Here is a 27,534-nt window from a genome sequence, read left to right as displayed (position 1 = left end):
GTTTCTGCATGTATGTGTGTGTTTTATCAATTTTACAATATATATTTTTAATATATCTATACATATCTTAAAATAAGTATTTTTAAGATTAAGAAATTGGTCTTAAAATCACTTGGAAGGTAACAATAAATTTCTGGAATTTCGCTTACTGTGTGATTATTGAAATGTTTAATCGAAGTAAGCAATAGAACTGCACACCAGACACAAGTTCCGGCAGTCTGATAGCTGTGTTTGAATTCTTGCAGCCACACCACAGAGCTGTTCAGCAGCAGCCCACACAGATCCTCTGGCTGGCTGTGCTGGTCCTACTGCTTCAGCGTGCACCCACGACAGCTTTCTCCAGGTGAGCGTAGCCTACTGAAAGGAGGTGAAAGCGAAGGAGACTGTATGAATGAGCTGCAGGTTTATACACTTGTGAAATTAAGGATATAAATTTGAAAATTGATCTGCTTGATAAAGTGAAAGTGATGTGGTTTACAAATACCTATTTCAAAGAACCACTGAATGTTAAACGGGTAGTTTTGTAATTCAGGTTAGGTTTCAGGGTAGCAGCATAGTGGGTGTCCTCATCAGCGGAGTGTTTTTTTGCTTGACTTCACCAGAATCACTTTTAGTTAATGAGCCTGCATTTGTATTGGAAGAATGCTCTTGCCTGGACAAAAAGAGATTCTTTAATATTATGAAAATACTGAGAAGCAGCTCCACTTCTTTGTCCCGGACAGCTTCCTGCAGTCCTGAGTTTCATTTGTTGAACGAGAAAAACTAAGGTGACTTTGTGGAATGGGCCCCACCTCAGAGATCTCTTATTAAAGATAACTCCAGTACTTCCTGTAAATGCGTTATGTAATTCTAGTGGAAACTGCACCTTATTTGGAGGGCCTGGCTTATCAGATATCAGAAGATCTTTAGTAAGAATGCAAGGGCTTCCTTTTCTATTACAGCGTAACACATATACTTTTTTCCCCCCTCACAGAGGACAAGCGAAGCAAGTTATGCTTATGTGTGTTGAAAAAGGGTTGACCTACCCAAGCTTGATCATCCAGTTTCCTATCTTGCAAATATCAACCTTTGTCTTTTATTCATGAGTTTTTTTAAAAAATAAGCTTATCCAAGATGGGCAGGTTATGGCCTGGATAACTCCAGCTGCTTGCCAGCAAAGATCAGCCGCTGCTGGTTGGGGGGAATGCCTTCCTTGTCCTGGATCTTGGCCTTCACATTCTCAATGGTGTCACTGGGCTCGACCTCAAGGGTGATGGTCTTGCCAGTCAGGGTCTTCACAAAGATCTGCATGCCGCCCCTCAGACGGAGCACAAGATGGAGGGATGTCCCTGTTCGGGCGCCACATTGACGAGCGAGGGGAAGCAAGCAGCCGACTCAATATGAGTGATAGAGCAAGCTTCGATTTATTACGGCGCGATTATGTCATATATACAGTTCCAGTTAATTATGCCTACTAGTCATCTGCTGATTGGCTAAGCTCTAAAGGGTTACATTTTCATACGTCCTCCTACTTGCGGTTTCTGCGGATAGCTAGCTACATTTTTTTTTTTCCTCTCTTGTCTACGCAAATTCCTCAAAGTTGTTTACAACATTAGGCACAAGGTCAGTGTTTTTCTCAGCTTCCTTATCAGCATGCCTCAGCATAGCTGCAAGGCCTGCTTCAGCTAACTTACGCTAACTTTGTTTCACAAAGATCTTTAAGGGAGTCATGGCCATGATCACACAGCCATTCTGCAACAGATAACACGTTAGTGTAAGGCTATAAATAGCCAACAGCCAGTCATGCCATCGATATTGTAGTATTTATTTTTCGCGCAGTGCATCTTTGTCCTCTCACTTTGATCGTGAGCTGCTTTTTTCATCCAGGACGCGAGGATCCATCTGAGCGATGGGAAGTCACAATTAAATAGCTTATCTCAGAAGGCCGAGATCAATGGGATAGTAAATCATTCCAAAGGAGTTGTCAAAGGTGGTGTTGTGGCTAGATTGAAGGGTAATATACAGTGTCCAAAGGGTCTAGTAAAACTCAGTTGTTTGGAGAAGCAAGTCCGTGGGCAGTGTGTGGAGTCAGAAGAGCTTTAGGCCACTTGCTAGTGGTTGCTTTGTTTCCTGGAAACCCCCAGCAAAAAGCTGCCGAGCATCTGGGCAGAGACTGTGGGAAGGTGATCCTCTGCGTGAGAAGGCCAAAGGGGAGCAGTGCCCTGTATCAGTTCCACCAGGTCAGTAACCGGCTGTCTCTGAGCAGGGTAACACAGCTATCGTACCGCGTGGATCAACGGGACTTCTAGAGATTTCTGAGTCTTAGCATAGCCTAGGTCATTTCTCCTGGAACGTGGTGACAGGCTGTGCAGGTGGTACAGAAGACAGCAGTTTGCCTGCGGTTCTTGCTGAGCTGTGGGGAATAATCAGTTTGCCTTTTGTGTGTTCTGGGGCATATACTTCCCCAAACTTCTGCTGGGGGATGTGGCAAGCTGCAGTATTGAGCATCCTGCCCGGCTGGCGTATTGATCATCCATCAGTAACCACTTGCACAAATCCTCAAAAGCGGTAAAATTCATCAGCCCTGGCTGACTAAGCATTTTTATTGTTCCTCACAAAAAATAGAACTATTGCATGGTATATTTCCTATCGTTCCACTCAATACCTTCCACCAGTTGCAGGAATTCAGTGCGATGCTGTTGAAGCGTGGTTTGCGGGGCGTTTTAGGCTGTTTGGTCCCGCTGTGCGCTGCTAGATAGGAGTGGCAAAGCCTATACGAAACTGCCGGGCCAGTCCCGAAGACAGCGAACCGTATGGGCGCACTAGCAGTCAGCAAGCTGGTTACCAGCCCCGTTTCTGTTGGATCCAGACGGTGCTTTGTGGTCTCAGAAGGAAAAGCTGGCACTCTCGGACAAGGAAGCTTAAACCTTGTGCTGTTCCTTACTGGGTCTTGCAGAGAGCATCACTTTTTAAGTTTAGGAGAGATTAAGACAGGTGGAGTTTCTGGGTCTTGGAGGCCAGCTGCTGGGCTTGTACAGTACGCACCTGAGCTGCTGAAAGTGTTAGGTGACCCTGCCTGGAACACGGGCAGACCAGGCCGGTAACTAACTGGTTGGTTGGCTGCAGTTTGCTCTCCAGAAAAAGCTACAGAGAATTACTGCGTGGAATGGCAAGGGGGCAGAGGTGGTTATACCCAGACATGGTGGCTGATGATGGTGTATCTCACCAGGTTTCTGAAATCGGGGTTTCAGAGGTTTGTATTACACTCTCATCACAGTTGGTTACAAAACAGGGAGCTCGGGTACAACTTCTTACCCATTTTTCATTAGGGTTCTCTTAAGTGGGGTTTGGATTAGTGTGATGAATCGGTATCCTTGGGTAGGAATGAGTCTTTTGAGAGACCTCCTGCTATCTTCTGCAGCAGCAGTGCTGGCAGCTCACAACCATTAGCTCAATACTTCCCCGCTGCTTTATCATAGATGTGAACTGAGGCTACATGTTGGATTTCAGCGATTTTTTTTTTTTTCCTGCCCTCACCTCATTTTTTTTTCTTTTTTAATAGCAGCCCTGCTGTTTGATTATTGCTATTACCATGGTTATTAAGCTGTCAGTATTTCCTTGTGGAACTGAAGCAAGAGGTAACAGGAAATGGAAGAAATAAACGTGCAAGAAAAAAGAAGAAAAACTTTCTGACCTTAAAAGCAAACTACTTAGGACTGCTTTTATTTGTAATAAGGAATGATAATCAGCCATGTTATTTCAAAAAGAAATCAAGTCTGAACTAATTCCAATTGCCCAAGCACTCAAGCCAGATTTGTGTAGTGCTAGCAGTCCCTGAAAGTCCCATGTAACTCTGTTAAACATTCAGGAACAATTCCTGCACAGCTTCACTTCACCCGCTTCAGCACTTCCTGGACCATGGCCTCAGCCATCTCTTGAAGCTCCTGGTCTTCTGCCACCATAGTTCAGCAGCCTAGGCGGTGTGCTCTTAGATGCTTTTTGTCCGGCAGGCTTGGAACGCTAAAATGGGGAACAGCTGATGAGTCAGTGTGTTCCTTCACCTCGATTTGCTTTCCTCTTCCTCCCAAGACCCACGTCCAGACAAGTCCCTAGCAGTCAAGCTTGAAAAAATCTGGTTTCTCTGTACGCCACCTGGCACACGCAGGTTTTGAGAGCACAGAAGGAAACGATCCTTTTCCTTGCATGACCTGGCTGTAAGCCAGGAAGTGTTCTTGGGACAGGAGGCGCTCTGAAAGTCCACCGCAGGCTGCCAGCCTCACGCAAAGTGGGGAAGAAGTCACGAGTCAAGAACAGAGCCTGGCAGCAGCCCAAAGTTGTCCTCTCCCATCAAATGCTCTTTTGCAGCTTGACAGCTTGACTGCCATGGCAGAAGGAGCCGAAGCCTTCACCCTGGCACAGATACCACCCCACACTATGCAGAAACACTTCCAGAGAGGCTCTTGCAGGGCATGGAGCCAGGCAGCTTTTAACGGGCACCCTGCTAAGGAGAACCGGGCAACAGCAGGCTCTCCACTAAGCTGATCAAAGACCTCCTTGAAGAGAAAACCAACTCACAAATGTCCCATCACCGGCACTGTCAGGTTCAGGGGTGCTGCACCTTTGGATGCAGAAGTCTTTGGATGAAAACCAGAGTTTTCACCCGCATGTGAAACCAGCACCATGGACGCTAAGCCCATTGAGTGCAGCTCACAGGTTCATGCTAAATGTGAGTCTGTGCACAGACGGGACCACTCAGAGTGCCCAGGCACGCTTTTGCATCACAAAGGGCTAGTGCCTCATGTCCAAGACGCACAGGGGAAAAGAAATGATAGAAGGAGGGAGACGAGCTAGTCCCCGGCGAGGCAAGGAACGGGTTACAACCCAGTGGGCTGGCAGAGCAGACCCAGGATCTGACAGCCACCCTCAGGTGAGGACACATGGCACACCAGCCAGTTGCCACCTCCTCAGCAGCCAAGCACTTGTCGCAAGCCCCGAGCACCTGTGTGCATGGCAGCACCTTCTCCCAAGGCCCGGCTACCAACGCACTGCTGCACAGCAGAGGCAGCCCCCGGCATCCACCCGGCTCCTACTCACTGGCCTCCCTTTGCTGGCAGGCTTTTTGGAGCTGCTCTGGCTGCCTGGTTGTCTCCTCTTTCCCTGCTGCTGCTGTTCTTGGCCCTCAAGCTGCTGGAGGCGGCGTCGCTCTTTCTCAAGAGCCTCCAGTCCTTCAATCCGCTTCTCGATCACGGTGAGATGCCTGTCAAGAGAAAGGCAGGCATCTGAGAAGGAGCCGCTCTGTCCGTCTTGCACAGGCCATTTTCTGCTCAGCCACTCCTGTCATCCTGCTACGTGTTGCGCTGCTCCAGCAGTCCCTGCAGCAGCTTACAGCTGCCTGTCCAAGGCTCCAAACACAGACCCCACCGATGGGTTCGCAGCCAGCACAGGCTCCTTCCACCGCTGGGCTTCGTGTGTTTACTGGAACGTGAGGCTCCAGGACTTTGATCGGGGATCACGGGCCCCCTTCAAGAGCAAGCGTTACTTGGCCTTTTCTTACCTCTGCCTCTTCTTTGCAGCTGGCAAACTCCTCCTTTGCTCCTGCAGCAACCACTCTCGCAGGCAAGAAACATCAGTCCGTCCTGGCAGTTTGGAGGTACCCTCTAATTTGGCCAGGTCTTCCCAAAGCTTTTTCTGAAAGGTGACACCAAGTTGTGGCTTGCTGTTGCCTGGATGAGCACTCCTGCCCGCGTGTGCTAAGGCATCCCACAGGCCCAGGGCAGCGCTCTGCTCCAGCCACGCAAGGAGGGCAGAAGAGAAACGCGGCCCTCCGGGCTCTGCATGCTTGCATGTGACTTTCCTGCCTGCGCCCTGCACTAGCTCAGCCGCTGCAGAGCCCAGCCCGGCAGCACAGCCCTCACCTCTCCTGCACTGACCGCCTCCCCAAGGTGCCACAAGTAAAGCCCCAGCCCTCGGCACCGTGCATCCACAAACACTCCGCTTTGCTCTACCTCCTCTCGGATGAACATCTTCTCTGCCTCCAGCTTGAGTGTGGTCAGATACTGCCTGTAATCATTGAACTCCTTCAGAGTGCAAACCACCTATGGAGAGATGAGGGGAGACATCCCTCAAGAATTTGCCAGCCAGCTATGCAGACTGCCTTCCCCAAAACAGCCCAAACCCAGCAGGAGGGGAGATGCTCCTCTGCTCACCCTCCCCTCCCCTTCCCGGCGGCAGGGCCCCTGACTCTTCCACCACGCCATGGCTGAGCGGTGCTCCTAGCTGCAGCGCCAGGCCTCGCACCGGCTGCCTCCTCAACACTCAGGCAGTGCAAGGCGGCCTGAGAAGAGCCGGAGTGGGACTTGCCAGAGGGATGCTGGCGCTGCTTCTGCTCCCAGGGAAACGAGCCCCACAGCCCTGTGCTCCCCACCAGCAACAGGCAGCTGCAGCAAGCGCTCTGGGAAGCCTGCTTGAGGAGGGCTGCTTTTATCAGCCCCATGTCCAGACCTACTTTGTTGTCACTGGTGATGTAACCCTCTCTCTTCAGCCTCTGCAGGTTGTCCTGGCGCTGGTGGTAGGCCCGCAGGTGCGGGTCATGCAGGCTCTTGTATTCTGTGCTCAGTAGGCGGCAGTACGGATCTCCCAGATTGAAATAACCAGAGGGCTGGTGAAGCTGTAGGAGAGATTTTCCAGAGTGTAAAGGAGGCAGGAGACCACAGCTAAAAGGTGCCAGGTGGTGCTTGTGAAAAGGTAAAGGTCACTTGAAGACCAGCGCTCTGCTCCATCCTTCTGAACGCACAGAGAGCACCACAGCCAGACTGTGGGGGCCAGGCTGGGCTGGGCTGGGCTGGGCTGGGGGAAAGACCTGGACACACTGCAGACAGGGCCCGGGCCACACACTTTCACAGTGCCAGAAACCGGTCCAGAAAACCCACAAGTCCTCCTCTTGATCACCACACCAGGGAGTCAGGAGCTTCCCTCTACTCTCCAGTGCTGCCACATGGAAGGGCTACAGCACTCGCTGTCGAGCAGGTGGCCACAAGGACTTCTTGGAATGGTGGGGACACCATCAAAGCGGAGAGCTTTTCTACCCCTTTCTACTTTACCTTTTCCCCCAGCCTTGTCCTGTAGAAGACAGGCCTGGAGCTAGGTGACACGGGGATCTTGACCCCAAGTGGGAGGTTCAGCAGCCTAGTAGCTCCTTCTGCCAGTGGCTGTCTCCTGTTGCCGAGCTAGAAAGAGGGAGACGCGGGCACTGAGGCACTATCTCCGTAAGCCTGCTGCACAGCGCTCGCAAGGTTCTTGGAAGACTCCAACCACGGGGAGCGCCAAGAGCAGCCCAGTCAAAAGCTGCTCTCTGCTTCCTTGCCCCCCTCCCCACAACTCCCATCCCTTCCGCAACCCATGTCTGTGTCCTTTTGCAGCAACCCCTCCCGCCTGCTTAGCCGTAAGCCACGCTGGGCAGAGAGGCAAGGCTGCCTACAGACCCTCCCTGCTTCCACCCAGCTTTCCATCCTTGTCAGCTCCCCAGGCACTTCCTGAGCCCCTGGGGCAGGCCTGCATGTTCCAGGCTCCCAGGCTGAGCCCTCCCCATCGGCTGGTTGCTCACCTCTCCCCTCTTCCTCAGTGCGCTCAGCTGTGCATCTACATTTCGCGCACCACCAGAGAGACGGTGCTCCATGGCTCCTTCCAAGAGCTCTCCTGGAGCTCTGATCCTGCGCTGGCACCCCTTGCTCCAGAGGCACCCAACTGTGGCCACCACGGCTGGTCTCCCAGCAAGATGCTATATAGAACAAGTGCACATTGTTGCATCATCACGTTGTCATGACACCACATTCTGTACACCTGCATCCTGGGAGGACCCCACGCCAGAGCAGGATGCCTGAAGGAGGCTGTGACCCCACGGGAAGTCCACGCTGGAGCCGGCTTCCGACAAGACCTGCATACCCATGGAGAGGGGAGCCCACGCTGGAGCAGGTTTGCTGGCAGGACTTGTGACCCCACAAGGGACCCCCACTGGAGCTGGGGAAGGGTGTGAGGGGTCCTCCCCCTGAGAAAGAAGCGGCAGCATAAACAACATGTGATGAACTGACCACAACTGCCCTTCTCCCTCCCCCGGCGGGAGGAGACAGGGAAATCGGGAGTAAAGTTAAGCCCGAGAGAAGTGAGGGCTGGCAGGAAGGTGTTTCAGATTTGGGTTTATTTCTCATTATCCTGCTCTGATTTGAGTGGTAATAAATTGAACTAATTTCCCCAAGCTGAGTCTGTTTTGCCCACGATAGTACCTGCTGCGTGATCGCTCCATCCTTACCTCGACTCATGAGCCATCGAGCACCTCCAGCCCAGAATGCGGCCCCAACAGCGTCCCCTTCCACAGGCTTCCTCCTGTGTCTTCTGTGGCCCTTCCTGCATCTGCCTCCCCATGGGTACCCCCTGCCGTGCACCCCCACATGTCTCCCCCCACCTCCCGCCCCAGCAGCTCCACACAGGCCAGAGCAGCGGAGCCGGGCGCTCCTCTGACTGGTCACAGCACCCATGCCACGAGCTCTCTGTTTTGCTGATTGACTGCATACCAAGCACAAATGAATTCCAAGTCAACTATAAGAATGAAGGCCACTTACTAGATTACAGTGTAATACAGGAAAATAGCATGCAGTATGATAAAAGGAAACGGTACTGGTTCCGATGCACAATATCATAGAAGAGCAACAGGAGCGAAGCATCAAAACATTACTGCAAAGCATGACAGAGTCTAAGAGAAGGATACATCACCAATTACCACCTGAACGTCATCCAGGCCCGCCCTTCGGCTGGGAGCCCCCTTGCAGCCAGTGCCACAAGTCTCTCGGGAACTGGGACAATTTCTACATGGTGCATCCGCACATCCGTGAGGCTTCTCGCCCGGGCCCGCAGCTTGCCCGCCTTTATACTCAGCAAAAACCAAAAATACCTTACATGTCTGGCGTATGTATGTCAATTTCTAAGTTTAGGCTAAGTGCAGGCGCGCACTATCTCATGCTGCATAAGGTTCACACACGCCGGGGCATCGCCCAGACGCCCGAGCGCGGTGGAGTGACCACCATGACACAGCTGCGCACAGTATCAATTGTCCGGATGGCGCTGCTCACATCTCGCTTGTTCAGGGGCTCAGGACAAACACCACCTGCTCCTTACAGTTGTCCTGGAGCTCCCCGAGTTCACTGCCCAAGTGAAGCCGTGCCTAGTTAAAGACTTTTTCATAAATATATTTTACAGTATTTCTTAGTGTAATAATATCATCTTAAACCTCAGCTTTTAAAAAGTTTTTTTTTTTGAAAGAAAATGGGGAACAGCTGATGAGCCAGTGTGTTCCTTCACCTCGGTTTGCTTTCCTCTTCCTCCCAAGACCCACATCCAGACAAGTCCCTAGCAGTCAAGCTTGAAAAAATCTGGTTTCTCTCACAGCAACAGTGTGATTAGAACTGTAGCACTCTTCTTCCTTCCAGACTTCAGCCATCAGCATCATGCATCTCCACCCCACTGGCCCTACTATATCCACCGATATTAAAATATTTCCTCTGCCAGCTGAAGTAAAGCTGATGTTCCACACTCTTCTGTGAAAGCAGAAGGACCTGAATAGAATGCACTTGGAGAAGTTAAACAACAGAGTGGGGGTGGCCCTGGACCAGCTGTGGGTGCTGAGCAGTGGGAAGGAGGCAGCGCAGGAGGAACGAGAAGAGGAGGAGAGAGGCAGTGGCAATGACAGGACCTCCATCATCCTTGCCATGCCCAGTGGCTCCTCCGTTTCCACTTTTGGGTGAGCGTGGTGCCACATCCCACGGCCGGGCAGGAGAGGTTCCCAGCCGTGCCCACACCATCCCATGAATGGCCTCTGCCCCCCATGCAGAGCATGGGCAGGGGGCAGGATGCACGCCAGCAGGGAGGGAGGGAGGGGCAGATGTTTCCATGTCTTGCACCCACTGGTCCCCTTTCGGTTTCCAGAAGGGAAGGGCTAAAGCAGCTGCTCAGGCAGGACGGAGCAAGCCAGGCCTTGGGAAATGTCTCTGTCCCACCCCATGGGGCTTTGTCCTGCCCCTGTGCCCTTCCCCATGGGGCAGGGCCGTGCAGGCACCTGCGTCTGCCCAGGGCTGGGGGTCAGTGGGGCCTGATGCTGTGTCTCCTCTGCCTGCAGCTCCTGGGTGCTGAAGGAGCTGTGGGTGGGCACACTGCTGGGGTAACTGGGGGGATGCTCCAGGCACAGCAGGGGGAACCCAGCCCCGCAGCTGGGCACAGCTGCCCCTGTGGCTGCAGGCAGCTCTCGGGCAGAGCTGCCTGACAAGAGAGAAGAGGTGACTTGGGGCTCACCCAGCTCTCTCCCTCTCCCTTCCCACTGCACAGGCCACCAGAAGGAGCCAAGGGAGCCCGGGCGACCTGTCTCCCATCAGTCAAGCTCCTGGAGAAGGAGCTGAGCTGCCACTGTGCCATGAGTGTCTCTCTGCTCTGGGCCCTGTCCCCAAGCACTGCTCCTCCAGCCGAGCAGCAGACCCGTGGCTGCTCACCTTCTTCCCCTCCTTCTCTCCCGCCCAGTGGAGGACATGAAGTGCCAGGAGCCTGGAGAGGCTGACGGAGGCACAGGCAGAGTTGAGAATGGCTGCCTCGCACCTGCCTCTGGCTGCGCTGTAGATGTGCAGTGAGTGGTATAACCCTGCTTTGTTTGGAGGGAGGGAGGGTCCCAAGGTGCCACTCAGGGAGCAGACAGGGCTGGGGAGCCGCCAGGAGTTGTGGAGGACAATGAGGAGTGAAGTTGAGCCTGGGAAGAAGGGAGGGGTCGGGGGAAGGTGTTTTAAGATTTAGGGTTTTTTTCTCATGACCCTACTGGGATTGGGCTGGCTATCAATTCAGGTAATTTCCCTGTGCCAAGTCTGTTTTACCTGTGATGGTAATGGGTGCACGATCTCTCCCTGTCCTTCTCTTGGCCCGCAAGTCTTTTGTTGCCTTTCCTCTCCCCTGTCCAGCTGGGGGGGAGAGTGATAGAGATGTGCTGGCAGGCACCTGGTGTTACACTGGGGTGAAGCCAGCACCGACTCAAAGGCTGCAGACCCAGGCAGAGAGGCTGGGTAACAAGAGGAGGCTGCTGTCCTGAGGGAGAGGTCCCCACACCCCGGGACAGGCCACCCACACCCCAGGCACAGGCACTCGGCACCCACAAAGCAGAGCAGGCGGCCCGAGGAAAGGCTGCCAGGCCTGGGGAACAGCAGTGCCAATGGGTATCTTTATCGACAATGTAGACGAGGGGATCGAGTGCACCCTCGGCAAGCTGGGCCAGGGGATGTTGATCTGCCTAAGGGTAGGAAGGCTCTTCAGAGGGACCTGGACAGGAGATCCGTGGGCCAAGGCCAATTGTATGACGTTCAACACAGAGAATGCTGAGTCCTGCCCTTGGGTCACAACAACCTCCTCCCACAATGTTACATACAGGCTTGGGAAAGCTGCCTGGACAAAAAGGACCCGGGGGTGCTGGGGGACAGCTGGCTGACCATGAGCCAGCAGTGAGCCCAGGTGGTCAAGAAGGCCAACAGCATCCCAGTGTGTGTCGAAAAAGTGTGGCCAGCAGGGCCAGGGCAGTGATTGTCTTCCTGTACTCAGCACTGCCAAGGCCGCACCTCAAGCGCTGTGTTCCGTTTTGAGCCACTCACTACAGGGAAGGCGCCGAGGTGCTGGAGCGTGCCCGAAGACGGGCAGTGAAGCTGGTGAATCAAGCACAAGTCTGATGGGGAGCGGCTGAGGGAGCTGGCGGTGTTTAGCCTGCAGAAGAGGAGGCTGAGGGTGGACCTTCAGACTCTCTACAGCTACCTGAAAGGAGGCTGCAGGCCGGTGGGGGTTGGTTTGGTCTCTTCTCCCAGGTAACAAGCAATAGGACAAGAGGAAATGGCCTCAAGGTATGCCAGGGGAGGTTTAGATTGGATGTTAGGAAAAATGTCTTCACTGACTGGTTGGTCAAGCATTGGAACAGGCTGCACAGGGAGGTGGTGGAAACACCATCCCTGGAGGTGTTTAAAAACCCACCTAGATGTAGTGCTTAGGGCCATGCTTGAGTGATGGACTTGGCAGACCATCAAGTTAATGGTTAGACTTGGTGATCTCAAAGGCCTTTTCCTGGCGGGCATGCCGGGGCGTCTGAGCAAGGGGCTCTGGGATACACTGGAGGTCAAGGAGGGGCCTGGAGGCACCCCGAGAGCACCCAGGTGCCCACGGCTGAACCAGCCCCATGCCCCCCCCGGGGGCTCCGGGCCCCTCCCTCCTGGGCCAGTGGGTCACAGTGAGGTCTTTGTGACCTCATCTGGTGACACCACACTGCAGTGCATGTACTCACCACAGCTGTGGCCCCAGCCCACGGTTTCCATCAGGACAGCAACGGGACAGGGCAGGAGCATGGAGTGGGCGAGGAGCCCCCGAGCACAGCCCACGTCTCTCCCTGCTGCACCCAGCAGCCCCACGGCGCCCAGGCGTCTCGCCAAAGCTTCCCTTTTCCCCACACCTACCCCTTTCTGTCCTGCAGGATGATGAGGAGATCCCCCAGATTCCCCAGTGTAGCCTGGGAGAAGGATGGGGCTCCCCAGGAGAGCAGGTCTCCACCGGAGCCCCACGAGGTGTGCGTGGTCCAGCCACTGGTGACTGGTGAGTGAGGGGCCCTCTCGGCCTGGGCAGGGCTGAGGCCAGCGAGCGCCCCATGCTCAATGCCATGATAATCTTTCCGTGGCACACTGGCAGCAGGGGTCCCATGGCTTGGGGACACGATGCTGCCTGGGTGACAGGGCTGCTCAGCGCTGGAAGTGGCCCCAGCACAGCCTGTCCCAAGGAGGGAGAGAGCAGAGGGGGGGACCCAGCTCCTGGCCTGGGGCACAGGCAGCCAGAGGCAGCGGTGCTGTGGGATGGGGACCTCTCCTGCCCGTCTGCAAGCCAGTTCCTCAGCCCTGGGCACCGGGGCTTTCCCCACCGCACCGTGCCCCAGCATCACAGCCCATTTGCCAGGCACCCTCCAGCCCTGACACACACGGGATGACTGGGCCAGGGGAGTGGGCACGGGCTGGACACAGGGCACATCTTCCTCTGCTCTCCTGCCACCCGCAGCCTCTCTACAGCCCTCCCTGCTCTCCCCCTTTATTAGATGCCAGCTGGTTGCCTGTGTACACACAGGAGAAGCAAAGCGTGGACTTCATCCAAGCCTTTGCCAGCAGCCCAGAAAAGGTAACCACGGCCCTTCCGAATGTGGCTGTGCCAGCCTCGGCAGACAGGGGCTCTGCTGCCGGGCTGGGCAGAGCTGCTTCTGCCAGCTCTCCTGCACCCCCAGTGCTGTGGTGCTGCTGCCCCTGTGTGTCCCCCTCTCACACTCCCCGTTTGTCTCTCTGTCCCCCCGCTGCCAGGAGGAGGGCCAGGAGATGAAGTTTCTTGAGAGCATCTGCAGCCTGTGCAGAACCGCCAAGCACCATGGCTTGTCACAGGGCCTGGATATCTTCTGCCACGGATACGAGCTGGCAGAGAAGGTCAAGGTGAGGGGACACCCGGTGGCTCTAGGGAAGGGGGCAAGGACCCCCGGCACTGGCACCCTGTGAGGACAATGCTTGGCCACAGCAAGGGGCTGGTGGTGCTGGGTGCTGGCAGCTGCCAGGTCCCATCTCGGTTGTGCTCTGTAGGAGCTGGTGGAACAAGAGCCCAGGGACCAGCTGCGCACAGCAGTGCGGCAACTTGCCATGCTTGCCATCGCCGAATTGAGGTACCTACCCATCCCTGCTGGGGACCCCTTCCTCAGAGGCCTGTGCGCACCCGCGCGAGGCCTCGAGGCACTGCTCCCAGCATCGGTGTCCAACTGGCCCCTCTCTCTCTTTGCAGCTCAGTGCAGACGGTGCTGGAGGGCAAAGAGAAAAGCAGCCTACATGCCTGCTGCTTGAGTGTCTTGGGGCTTCCTCCAGCAGAGGAAATGGAGGGACTGGACACTTCCCTCTACTTCAGGGTACGTGCTGGGTACTTCAGGGACCTGCAGGAGCGCCCAGTCCCTCTGGGCTGCTCCCTGATAACCCTGTGCTGCCATACAACCAGAGATCTGAGGCAGGGCAGGCTCTTGCCTTTGCTTTCCCACCCTCGTCCCTTTGTGCCCTTCCCGTGGGCCTGGCCCCATCCAATGCCACAGGTTTCTCTGTCGGCAGCACACTGTCTGCCCCTGGGTCTCTCCTGGAAACTGCGAGGCCGTGTGGGACTCCTGCCGTGGCTCTGGGAGTTCAGATCAGTCTCCTGGGGGTGGAGGAACAGTAGAATCGCTGCCACAACTCTTTGTCCTCTCTGCAGACCCTGAATGCCATGGACACCATGCTGGAGACAATGGTGCTCAGCTCTCCTGCCTCCAGAGTCAGCAAGGAGAACTTGCAGAGTATCTTTCAGGTCTGGCATGGGCCAAGAGTGGGCTTCACAGGGGCCATTCCTCACCCTGGAGGGAAGGGGGTGCCCACTCCTGAGTGGGTGGTCCCCACGCCAGCGCCATGCAGAGAGACAGCATGGCAGGGAGGGTGCGCACCTGCCTTGGGTAACCGGGGGCTACCCACCAGGCTCTTCTGTAGCACAGCGGCTGCAGTGGGTGGCATCTGCCTTCCTGCCTGGCCACAAGGCAGGCTCGGGGCATTTGTCCAAAGCCTGTGAAGGACCCTAGGGGCAGGAACGCCACTACAGGCTTTGCCCCAGATCAGAGGAAGCATTGATGGACTGTGCAAGTCCAGCCCTGGAGCTGCAAGGCACACCAGCAGCTTTTCTCTTCCAAGGTGCTGTTGGCTTTCACCAGCTCTGAGAGACCAGCTGTGCTTGAGAGGACCGTGGGCAGGATTAGGATGCTGAGCCATTTGCTGGCCAGCTATTCCTCGCTGGAGGTATGGAAGGACCAGGTACTCTCCAGCCAGGCCACCTCCCATTCCCTGCGCGCCAGCACAGCTGGCAGCTTTGAGGCGCCTGCAGGGCAAGCCTGGGCACAGGTCTGGGTGCTCTGCCAGCCTCTGTGCTGAAGTGGGGGTCTTGGTGCCTCTGTTTCCCATGGGCTTCTCTCCCCAGCCCCCTCTTTGCCAGGAGCCAGCTTTGCCCCCAGTCCTGTGTTGGACGGGACTGCCCAAGGAACATGGTGGGAGCCCAGGCCTGGCAGCTCTCCCTGTGCGGGGCTGCCACCCAGCTAGCTGCTTTGGGAGCCGCGGCCAGCATGGTCCTGCAAAGCTCTGGCACACCTGGGTCCAGCCCTGGCCACGCTCTTGGGGCCGGGGCTCTGGCCCCAGGCGCCTGCCCTCAGCCCTTCTGCTCTTCTGCCTCCCTCACCCAGGCTGCTCAAAATGAGGACAGACATGCCTCCTGCAGAGAGATCCTCATCCCAGTCCTCGGGCAGCTGCTTGGACGTCTCCTCCTGCTCGTGTCATCTGGGGAAGAAAAGACCAGCCGTGTGGCTTTGGATGCCCTTTTCTCCCTTTTCCTATTCACCCGCCAGCAAAAACGTAAGAGAAGCAGTGGTGGGCTGCCTCCCCCGCCCCTGCACAACGACATCAATCGAGCCGTCTGCTTGTCTTCCTGCGCGTTGTGGCGGGCCCTTCCTGTGCTTGCTGGAGGCACCACCATGTCACCAGCACCGCCTCTCCCCTGCTCCTGACCCACGCTGTGTCCCACACAGCTGATCGTCCCGTGGAGCTGAGCTGCTCCTTCACTCAGGAGGCAGCCCCACTCCTCATCCCCTCTTCCTTGAAGAGCTTGTACCACTGCCCCACAGCACTCCATCCATGCGAGCCGTACCCCACGTCACTGTTATTCCAACCACAGTTTAACTGTGGGACTGCATGCAGAGCTCTAGGTCCTTGGAGTTGACCAGGCCAGGAGCATTGGCATAAATACACGGGAGGCAGGTCACCCTTTCATTTACATCTCTCTCCACCACCTCCTCCTTTCACTGTGGGTCATCACCTCCCTTCTCAGCCATTCCTAGATCAAAGCTCTTCTCAGGAGCTGGTAAGCTTGCTGGCAAAGCAGCTGGGTCTCACGCACTCTCCTGTGTTTGCCCTGCTCTTTAGGCACGACACTGTCAGAGGAGAATGCACAGCTGCCAGCGGCTTGGGAAGCTGAGACCACCTCCTTGTGCTGTTCACCCACCGCCAGAGACTTTGCCATGGTAAGGAGCTGCCCCCGTGCCTTGCCTGTGGCATCAGCAGGGCTCTTGTGTGAGAAGGCATCCAAAATGAGCGGGGCTGGCGTGGCCTCCCTGTCCCTGCTCTCAGCAGGGTTTCTGCTGTCCCCAAGCAGGGACAACGCGAGGGCTGCACTCCAGTGCCCAAGCAGCATTTTCCGCCTGGCCAACAGCAGGCCCTGGTTCTCTGTAGGGCCAGCACACTGTGCCCCAGAGCCCAAGCCTCCTCCCTCACCCTGGGGGCCCTCTCTTCTCATCCTCCCCCATGCAGTGACTGCAGCCTCTGCTACCAGCACTGCTGTGCATCTCTCACCAGGGCTGCTCGCACTGTCCAGCTTAGCAGCACCATCAGGGCACTCAACGTGACATTCTTCACTCCCTTCCTTCCTGCCATAGGCCTTTGCAAAATACCTTCAACCATCTGAGAGGACAGACATCGTCCTCACAATCATTGATACCCTGAGAGAATTAAATGCCAAGAAAAAGCCGCTGGGCAGCAGTGTGATGGACGTGGTCATGGCAGACCCTCACGTCTGGCTGACAGATGTAAGTGGCCTGTGGCTGGATTACCCTGTCCTTCAGCCCTGGCCCGCCTTGTTCCTCCCTCCATCCCTGCCTCCCGCCCAAAGCCAGGTGTCTCAGGCACCTGAAGCCACCTTAAGGCAGGAGAGGGATGGCAAGGGCAGCTGGGGCAATGGCTGCCCTCCAGTGGCAGCACCACCATCACTTGTGTCCCCTCCAGGTGCCAAAGATCATGAGCTGCATCTATGAATCCTGGGAATACGTGACCATGGAGTCAGGCCAGCGTAGCATGGAGTCACTGCTGCTCCTGATGGCTAACCAGTGCCCTGGGGACGTTGTCACCACGCTGCTGAAGATCGCTCCACGAGGAGACAGGTAGCGGTCCTGACAGCCAGGAGGGCTTGCTCCTAGTGGTGAGAGGGACCCGGAGACTCTCTGGCTGCCAGACCCAAGGAGTACCGCAGGACACCCCCGAGGAGCGGGGCCCTTCCCCCGTCCCAGCACCCATTCCAGCCCTGGTGGGCTGGCCGCGTCCCCAGCACCAAAGCCAGCCCAGAGCCTCGCCACCACCCTCTGTCCCACCCCATGGGGAGCACAGCACCTCAGCCCTCTCCTGCCTGCCCAGGGAGGAGGGTCTGTGTTACGCAGGGCTGGCCCAGGCCACAGTACTGGGGATGGGGTCACCCTGCTGACAGAACGCTCTGGCTTGCAGCACTGCCCTGGCACTGTGGGAGGTGATGCTCTCCACAGCCCAGACCTTGGAGAAGGTTCTGAAGGAGCTGTTCATCAAACTCCAGGACCGGCAAAACAGGCTCTTCTACACATACCAGGAGGACACCTGTTTCGTTCGCTTGGCTGTGAGTTACCAGAAGAAGCCCCAGTGCTCTTGTCCTCAGCTGCTGATGGGAACAGCTGCGCGGTGTGGGGAGTCATGCTGGCTCTTCTGGTCACTCACCGCTGGCTTTCTTTCAGCTGCTGACCTGCACTGATTTGGAGGATGAGGAATTCTCTCCAATGTACAAAGTCTTGAGGTTTCTGAGGGATCCAAGCCCAGCAGTGCTCTCATTGGTGCTCAGGAGCCTCATGACGCTGTCAGAGAGAGCTGAGATGGTGAGCAGGGCATCATCAAAGGGAGCCATATTGGCAGCCAGGGGCTGGGGCAGCGGATAAGCTGGTGGATTGGCCTTGGCTGGGAGTCAGGAGGTTGGGTGACTGCTCCAAAGGCCCTCCTGGCCATGGTGGGGCCTGGTGGCTGCCTGGGGAGCTTGCTGGGCATAGTCCTTTTCAGGAAACAGAAGCTCTGTCTTTCATGCAGGCAAGAAAAATGGAGGTCTTCATGCCAGACATGATGAAGGTCCTGGAGGATGGCAACACAAATATCAAGATGAAGTCCCTGGTGGTCTCGCGAAACGTCATAGGTCACCTGAAGACAAAGGCCAGCCCCATCGCTGTCCAGCTGATGGAGAAGCTCCTGCCCCTCTTTGCTGCGGTAAGGCTGATAGGGGAGCCCAAGCCTTGTGTCCAGGCGCTGGTCGGGGACAGCTACCTACAAGGACGCAAGTCCTACTCTGCTTCTCTCTACCAGGGCTTCGGCGAGGTGAGAGAGCTCTCCATCAGCCTCTTCAGAGACCTAATGAAGACTGTGGTGAGGAAGAACAAGAGGCAGATGAAGACAAAAGTGGAAATGGGCTTGCTCCCTCTCATCTTTCACATGAGTGACCAAATCCACAGCGTGGCCAAGGTACAGATTCCAAAGCTAAGCAGTGATGTAGGGATGAAAACCTGAGATGTTTGGGCCAGGGTACCTCCCAGCTTCCTAAGGGTGGGATGACCCCAGGAAGAAAGGAAAAGGCAGGGAGATGCCAGGTCTCCTTCCCCAGGCCGTGGTGCCATCTCCCAGTTTCTGCTGTTCTGCAGGCCTCCAGGGAAGCCCTCCTCTCTGCAGCAGAGCTCCTCAAGTGGAAAAAGCTCAAACACCTGCTGCAGAGCCATCAGACATGGAGGATTGCAGAGTGCTTGGTGAGGACAACCACTGGAGGAGCGCTGCGCCACGGGTCTGCCCTGCGCGCTCTGCAGCTGTGCCTCACCTGCCCTGCTGCAGCCCGCAGCCCACAGCCTGGAGCTGCATCCTTGTTCCCTGTCCTCGAGAAGAGAGCTCCAAGGGCTCTTCTCCACACCCCTCTCCCCGCACCCAGCGGGAGGGAGGGCTCTGGGCAGCGGCGGGTGCTGGCAGGCGGGACTGCTCCGGCCAGCTGGGGAGGCTGTGTGACATGCCCATACCCTTGTGCTCTCTCCAGCTACAGCGGGACAGGCGCAGGACCGAAGAGTACTTGAATCAGAGCCTGCCGTACCTGGAAGATGCTCAGGCCACCTTGCGAGCAACGGCCGTCAGGTTCATCGGTGAGCCACAGCCCCCAGGGTCCCGCTTTTGGCAGCCCAGCCCCAGTCCCGCCGCTGCACCGGCAGCAAGGAGCAGCCCGGTGTCTGCCAGAGCCTCGGCTGCCCCGTGCAGGGCCTTGGCCTCTCTCTCCCACCCTTGACCATGCAGGTGGGCTCGGTGGCTGCCTTGCTCAGTCCCACCCGCCTCAGCTACTGCTCTTCCCTGGGGTCAGCCTGGTGAGGGGGAGGAGGGCGTGCAGCCCAGCCAGCTGCGCTGGGGGCTTGCTGGGAGCATGCTGGGGAGTGGCGGGTCTGATGAAGCTCTGTCCCTAGGGCTTGCTGGGCAGCTCCTGAAGGACCAAAGGGAGGAGAAGCTGGCTGAGATCTGCCACAGTGAGTAGGGAGCATGGGCTGGAGGGGATGCCCGGTGGTTTTCGCAGACACGGCAGTTCATCTCTGCTCCGTTTCTTTCCATCACAGCCCTTCAGACCTTGGAGGAAGACAATGAACCCTCCATCTGTTCCCTGGCAGCTCAGACCACCTCCATCCTGAGCACTCCAAGGGTGCGGCAAACGTCACGATGCACCCTGCGATCACTGTGCTGCTGGTGCTGCTAAGCCAGGCAGAGGTGCAGCTCTTCTCCAGAGAACGGCTGCGATTCAATAAAGCTGGAACAAGAAGCCTGAACCCAGGGTGTCTTTCCCAAGTAGAACTGACGGGCAGCGAGGAGAGGGCATGGGATGGGTGGTCCCAGCTCTGACCTCCTTGTAGTTCTCCGGGCACCCCAGCGACACCACAGTATCTGCTTCTACTGCACTGCCACGTCCCTGCACCATGATGCACTCGGGAAGGTTTCCATGCAGAGTACAGAGGTGCTAAGGGGGCCAGAGGGACCCTGCAGGGCTCCCTGAGGGACGGGGGGACAAACAGAGTGCCTGGGTCACCATGACTGCCTCGGGAGGGCTCCCAAGGTCTGGCTAGTCGAGCAACAGAAGGCTCTGGGGCATTACAGACACCTATGGAGGAGTGCCGCGGGGACTCGAGTGGAATGGTCAAGTCTAGGGACCAGGCCCCCAGTCCAGCGGGCTTCCTTTGAGTGCTTGAGGCTCTGCAGAGGGGTCTGGGGTGCAAGGAAGGTCTCAGGACCTGGGTGGACTAGCGCGAGCCTAAGACAGCTCCAGGGCAAAGACAGCTCCAGCGCACTGCAGGGTAGAGGGTGCCCAGTGCCAGGTGGCCTCCACAGCCATCAGGGACCTGGCAACAGGCACTGTCATGCGGGGAGGCAGGGAGCGTGGCATGGGCTTGTGCTCATCATCTCCTTGCCCCTTTGCAGTGCCTTGATGTTGCAGCTAGTCCAGGCACTGCCCCCCACCAGCACAGGGACCCTTGCACAGCACTCCAGCTTAAGATCACTGGCACCGGCTGCCCAGAGAGGCCTCTGGAGACATTGCAGCACCACCTGCACAGGATTTTGTGCAACCTGCTCTAGCACAGCCTGCTTTTGCAGGGCGTTGGACTGGATAATCTCCAGAGGTTCCCTCCAACAACGACCATTGTGTGATTCTGGGACTCGCGGCACTTTGGCTGAGGAAGAAGAGGTCAGGACCCTCAGGCCACCCGACACCTGACTGCCTTCCCAGTGTCTGTCCAAGAAACCTGCCAGTCCTCACTAACAGAAGTTGGACCTGCACACGTGGGCTTGCACATGTGCATGAGCACTGCAGGGCAACAGCCTTCTCTCTCTTCCCCGTCCTCCACTGCAGGGCGAGTGCAGATGTTCTGCCAAGGGAGCACCAGTCCCCACGGGCCCTGCTGCCCTCCCTGTCATGCACTGGCCGTTCTACCTGGGCTCCCTCTACTGTGTCCCACACCACTGGCCTGGTGTGATGGCAGAGCCAGTGGCACTGCCCGGCACTGCACCTTCCTGGTCCATCAGGGCAACCTGGGTGCCAGTGGGAAGCTGGGAATTGCCCTTGGCCAGGGCCTCTCCCTGGAGCTGCCAGAGGAGGAATTCCTTGTGGGTGGCAGGGATGCCAAAGCATGAGGAGTTCCCCATTGGATGGCAGGGACAGTGTGTAGAGCCCCATCGATGTGGAGCCACCCCCGGCAGCCCCTCAGCCATGGCCATGGTCACACAGAACCTCACTGGGGAGCTCATCCATATCGTCCAGGACACCCGTATAGTGACCAGGCAGTACCAAAAGTTTCTGCAAGTAATGATGGCCAAGTGGCAAGAGGCGGTCTGTAGTGGGACACACACCACGCACACCGCCACCCCACAGCTGTCTCCCTCCCCCCTGCCAGGAAAGAGGAGCAGCAGGAAAGAGGAGCAGCTCTATCCAGGGCTGCTGGAGGCCAGAGGGTGGCCCCAGGTCCTTCGAGTGGAGCTGCTGGGGGCAGATGCGCACATGGAGAAGATGGCAGATGGGGACAAAGGCCAAGGGGAGGACACGGGGCCAAGCAGAAGCAGCCCTGTGCAGGTGGGCAGAAGGAGCCCAATGGGGATGAGGAAGAGGAGCCCCATGACACCAGACAGAATCAGCTCCATGGGCCTGGGCAGCACCATCCACGTGGGGCCAGGCAGCAGCACCCCAGCAGAGCCCAGGCCCCAGCACCATGTCCCCGTGGGCAGGGCACGTGGGCAGGCAGCCTCAGGACTGTGCCTGCAGGAGGGCTGCTCCCACCTGTGGGGCTGCCCAAAGGCTTGGTGGAGATGCCACTGCCGGCTCCATTGTGTCCGTTTCTGCAAGCCCCGTGGTGGCAGCGCTGCTCCCACAAGAGCAGTGGGTTCCCCTGCCAGTGAGCAGCTGGTGGGGTGCAGGGCTGGGACCCCCCTGGCCTGCCCCCTCATCTGAAATGTTAAATCTTTCCTCTATCCATGGATCTATCTGTGGAGCTCATCCATCCATCCCGCAGCTGGGGCTGCTTCACCCTCAGTGCCTGAACCCAGTGGGGATGGTCTGGCATTGAGCACTGCTGGCACCCACAAAATGGGGGGTGGGGGTGTCTGGTACCACAGTGGGTGTGCTGGGAGGTGGGGACCCAGCTGGGCTAGAGAAAGGGGCCAGCAGGAACCTCATCAGGTCCAACAAGTGCCAACTCTGGCCCCTGGGGATGAACAAGCCCAGGCCCTGGCACAGGCGGGGGCCACCTTGCTGGAAAGCAGCTTGGCAAAGAAGGTCCTGGTGGGCCCCTCAACGAGCTGCCTGCTGGGCAGGGGATCTGTGCCCCTTGCAAAGGGGGGATCCAGTATGTATTGAGACCCCACGGTGAATCCATACACCACAAATAGAAAGGCATGTTATCCCCAGGTTGGCATATTCAAATGGATAATAAATGGGGTATGGGCTTGGTGCCTTAAACATTTTAGTCCAAACTAGATAACAGAGTTGAAACATGGGAATAAATCCCCCACCCCATCAGAACACTCCACTCAGGAAATGTTCATGAGCGATTTGTTGTGAATCGTGGAATAGAACCATGGCATACCCCAGACTTGCGAACCCTTATTCCAGGCATGTGTCCTTGTTGGGGTATCCAGGCACCAGGGTTTAAACTGCATAACACGTTTGCATAACAGGTTTGCAGGTCTGCAGATCCCACGTGTTATGCAAAAACTACCAATCAAGGAAACACATTGCAATATGCAGTTTTGCTTACCCACAAAACAAAATGAAATTTTGCGTGAGAAGGAAAAAAACCAAGCTACGACCCATCAACACGCTCCACCGTTCAATATCCAGCCCCTCAGGGTCCTTTCTGAGCATGTTCAGATGGGAAGATGTACTTTGTACTACCTACTTCCTCAAAATTATTTACATATGCATAAGGCACTTGCATATGTCACTTTGTTCCTGGGGGCCTTTCTTGGGGTCTTTAGAGATCGTTGGTGGTCAACAACCTGGTGAACTTCAGCTGAACTTTCCTGGGGCACCTGCACTCTACTTGTTATAGAACTTCATTTATTCTCTGTGCTGTATGGTCTTGAAGGCAACACACCGTTACCGCACTACCCTCGTCTATTGGTATAGCCCAGGTACCTCAGAAAGCTTGCCACCCCTTACTGAGCTTATTCAATAGGTGGAGTTAATCACTGCTTTAGCTGCAGCCTCTCCTAGTGATTCTTTATAACTTAATCCTGTCAGCGAGAAGTGTCCAGCTCTGCCACTGAAGGCAGCAGCCTCAAGTCACCAGGCTGCTCCCTACAGGAAGCAATCCCGACTGCCTGGATCTCGCCGCTGACAGGCTGTATTTAAGAATGGAGTGTTTTCCAGCAAGGGAAACAAGGCTTGAGCACTCATACTCCGTCTGGTGACTCTCCCAGGCAGCTGCATATTGCCAGTCCCTCAGCAGGGCAGGTGTAGCCAGGGCCCTGCCGGAGTCAGCAGAAAAACACGCTAGCCCTATTCCTGCAGGAACTACAAACGCCGGGGTGGCTCTGGGGCCTCTTTCCCTCCTTAGCTCTCAGCTCACCCCCAGGGCTGCCCCGGCCGGGCCTGACTCCAGCTGCCCCGGGGCCTGGCACTCCAGGGGGTTGGAGCCTCCCCACAGAACCCCCGGGCAGCCAGCAGGCAGCAGACACCCCTGTGCCAGCCCAAGAGCATCCCTCATCCCACGGCCGGCCACAGGTCCCCTCAGCCCGGCCACAGCCCCAGCACAGGCTGTGCCTGCCCAGCCCAACATGGCTGCCAGGAGGGTGAGGGTGGGAAATGGCAGCTGCCAGCATGCCCTGGGAACAACATGGCTGCCAGCAGCCCCGGGCCTACAGCTCCCAGCATGCCCTGGGAACAACCTGGCTATGGGGCAGCCCTGGGCCTACAGCTCCCAGCATGCCCTGGGAACAACCTGGCCATGGGGCAGCTCCAGGCCTACAGCTCCCAGCATGCCCCGGGAACAACCTGGCCATGGGGCAGCCCTGGGCCTACAGCGCCCAGCACACCCTGGGAACAACCCGGCCATGGGACAGCCCCGGGCCTACAGCTCCCAGCATGCCCTGGGAACAACCTGGCCATGGGGCAGCCCCGGCCTACAGCTCCCAGCATGCCCCGGGGCATGGTGCCCTGCAGTGGGGCCCTGGGGGACACCAGCCCCCAGCCCCGGCCCTGCAGGCCCCATGGCCACTGCCCGGGGCTGCCCGAGCACAGATCCTGGCCCCGGAGCCCCCATGGGGCAGGGATGAGGGGGAGAGAGGCACCGAGCGACAGGGAGACGTGGGTCAAGGCGGAGGGGTGGCCGGAGAGGGACAGGAGGGGGCCAGAGGGGCAGGGGGAGCGGGAGGGGCTGGGCAGGGATGGAGAAAGGACAGGGACTGGCGAGGAGCGGGCAGAGGGATGAAGTGGGACAGAGACAGAGGGGCAGGGGGGTGCCCCAGGGAATACAGGATCAGCAGCAGGAGAGAGGGACAGGGAGAGGAGTGGAGGGGCAGGAAGGGGAACAGAGGCACAGACCAGCACAGACAGGGTGAGGGACCAGGATGAGCAGGCTGTGACTTTGGCAGTGGGCGGCAAAGCTGCTTCTGTGGTGTGCCTGCTCTCGTGAAAGGAGCTCCTGCACCAGCCTGAGGGCAAAAGAAGAGGGGCAAGGAGCAAGGTGTCGCAGTCCTTAGTTTGCAGGTTTAATGTATCGGCCCTGTTCAGAAAACACAGCGTGTATGTCTGTCAGTGGTGCCGGCAGATTTTTATTCTTTATAGCAATTTCTTTAAATACCGGACTTCATGCAGAAGGTTCACACGGTGCCGTGCTTCTAGTAAACAGAATTCTTTTATGCATGCTGCAGTCTGGAGGTGGCAAGTGCCAGGTTAGAGATGAAGATGGAAATGAAAGCAAGTGACGCACACGCAGTGGTGATCCTGCCACAAGCATGCTGTGTATTGACCTGGGAGAATGCTGCAGGGACTCTCACAAGTCAAGGTTTTCAGTGCTGTTTCTGTGTTTGATACCCAAGGGATGGTTTCCCTCTGCGTGTGTTTCTGTGCAGGCATGTGCATGGAACATGGTTGTGTCCCTGTGCCATAAGTGGGACTGATGGCAGCTTTTCATTTCATTCCAACTCAAAAGTAAAGAAAGACTGTACCTGCAAAAGAATTCAAACAGCCGTCTTTGTTTCCCAAAGCGAGCATAGAAGTGTGAGGGAGCGGTTTACAGGTTCAGAACTTCAACCAGCTCTGGATGGTAAACCCTCAGGAGAGGAAAGAGAAGCCCCACTTTTTTAACTACAGCTCTGCTTCCCTTAATGTGTCTTCTTGTTAGATTGTGTCAGCAATCAGATTAAAAGCACATGATTAAATTGTGCTTGTTTATGGAGATATTTGAGGGTTATTTACTGTCTTAAATCCTCTTAGGAAGTGAGGCACACTGTTGCCCTGTGGGCAGTACAATGTTGTGGCTGGTAATTTTCCTTTTCTTCCCTAGTGTACGGATGCATTTATGAAGGCAAGCGTTGGGTCTTATTGGTGCCGCACAAGAAACCAACGTGTGAAACCCAGACATTCACTGTTAGAAACAGGAAGAAGCTATGGGCCCTTGCTGCAGATTCTGCAAAAGATGTACCAAGGCTGAGGAAAGTGGCAAAAAGGGAAGAATTGCATAACTTTGGGATGGCAGGTGAGGTTTCCATCAGTGTTCCTCAAATGTAGCAGCCTCATTTTGTTTGCGGATGCGGTGTTAGACTCAAAATGCGAGACTAGTTTCCTTTATTGTGGGTGATACTATAGCGCACGTACCTTTCACGTCCCAGGTTGCCAAGGCTCTAGTTAAACTTCTGCAGAACCACCTCAAATTTTCCTTAGTGCGTGATTTCCTTCAACAGTCAAGTCCAGGTCTGTGGCACACAATAACCCCTACCCCATTTGGGATCTGGATGTGGCTGATTTTTAATTTAGACTTATCTGCTGTTAGAGATTTTCTTTTTTTGGTCCAAATAGGAAAATGCTGATTGTGTGCATTCTTTTGCTTTTTCATAGTATTGTTCCATGTTTAGTCATTTGTTCCTTACAAAAATAATGTATGGGTGTCTATGAAGCTGGAGGTGTTTACGTTCTTGTGGCTGAATGTAGCAGTGGAGCTATCTTGCTGTATTTAAATCAAGAGGAACATAATGTAACTTCACTTAAAATCTGGTCTTGGTAGGCAGATCCTACCCTGATAAGCATTTAAAAAAAAAAAATTCAAATCTGTGACGAGGTATAGGTGGAGCACCTGAACTGGTGCAAGGCAGCAATTCTCTCGCTGATATCCACACATTGCAGAACTGTTGCCATCATGACCTTGAAATAGTGAGCCATTAATGTTAACTACTAGCAGCTTGTGAACCTAACAATCAAGGTAGAAAATAATTTCCCACTGCCACCTTTTTTAAATTTTCTTTTATGTTTTAAAGTTTCTGATTTGATACTTTCTGATGTATTTGAAACCTGTGTCATATCCTGTGTAGTTTGTGACACGTGTGTGGCAGATGGGACTTTTCTGCTTGGAGAGGTGGTGAGATGGAGAGTGGAGAATGGTTTTATGGCACAAGTGTAAAAGTATAAAAAGGGATTAAGAGGCTTGTGTACCTTGCTGCCAGTTCAGTGGCATGAGAATTCCTGTAATGACAAATTCCTTCTGGCTGAGTTTCCAACCAGAGCAACACTAGCAACGGATGTCGTTCCCAAATGGTGAGGTGGTTGTAAGCTTCATCAGTAGTAGAAGCTGTGGAGAAAGTCACGAATCACCTGCCGTTCTGCAAGTCAAGTGCTTGGCTCTTTTGTCACTAGTGTTGATTTAAGGGTACGTTGCTTATAAATAGCACTTGACCTTTGTAATTCTTCATACTGCTAAGATCTCGGTGCCATCAGAGAACCATTGTGCTGTGAAGGCCCTGTAAACATACGGCAATGTTTGTGTTTATCCATTTTGCCCTCCCTTAGGTGGATTATTTTATAATTTGAAACCTTAGTGGCAGGATTTGGGGCTTTATCCTGATCAGCCATCTAAGGGCCAGCTTTCGGCTGCAGCTGCAGCACAAGTATTCAGGTGGTTTGAGCACCAAATGAAACTTCCACTTGGCTGTCATTTTGGCTTTTCCCTTCCTCTTAATTTTTATATTTTAATTAAGAGTTTTAAGTATTTGGCTTCCTTACAGAAAAAAAAAAAAAACAACCCAGTGCTATCCTTGTCCTGTTATGATAAACCCCTAATCTGGAGGGCAGAAAGCTGAGACCACCAGGAAGATGTTGAGAGGAAGGGGAAGAATGTTAGAGCCATGAGTTGGGTGTTCTTCAGCTGGCCAGATCTGAGGAGATGGAAAAGGTGCCTCAAAGGTAGCTAGAGGGAAGCACGGGAGAGCAGCTGGGAGCCAGAAGTGTGGTGTGGGCATACGGAAGTGTTACACTGTGGTGTGTCAGGCAAATTATTTTCAGGAAGTTTCACATTTGTTGTCATTTCCCAAGCTCCTGAGGTGCAGGAATGCTGGAGGCAAGCAGCTGCCAGCATCAACTATG

The 27,534-nt window shown here is 55.5% G+C and overlaps 1 long non-coding RNA gene across 1 annotated transcript; it reads left to right on the top strand.

The window, feature by feature from the left end:
• Positions 1–19,037: 19,037 nt before the first annotated feature.
• On the top strand, positions 19,038–19,721 carry LOC130159706 (uncharacterized). The gene is made up of 3 exons (XR_008825821.1): positions 19,038–19,075; positions 19,388–19,447; positions 19,535–19,721. It is a non-coding gene; the product is annotated as an uncharacterized LOC130159706 (long non-coding RNA).
• Positions 19,722–27,534: the final 7,813 nt, after the last annotated feature.

Source organism: Falco biarmicus, chromosome 16 (assembly GCF_023638135.1).
Source record: "Falco biarmicus isolate bFalBia1 chromosome 16, bFalBia1.pri, whole genome shotgun sequence".
Lineage (NCBI taxonomy): Eukaryota > Metazoa > Chordata > Aves > Falconiformes > Falconidae > Falco > Falco biarmicus.
Note: the sequence above shows the minus strand (reverse complement) of the source record. Positions and strands in the feature narration are given on the sequence as shown.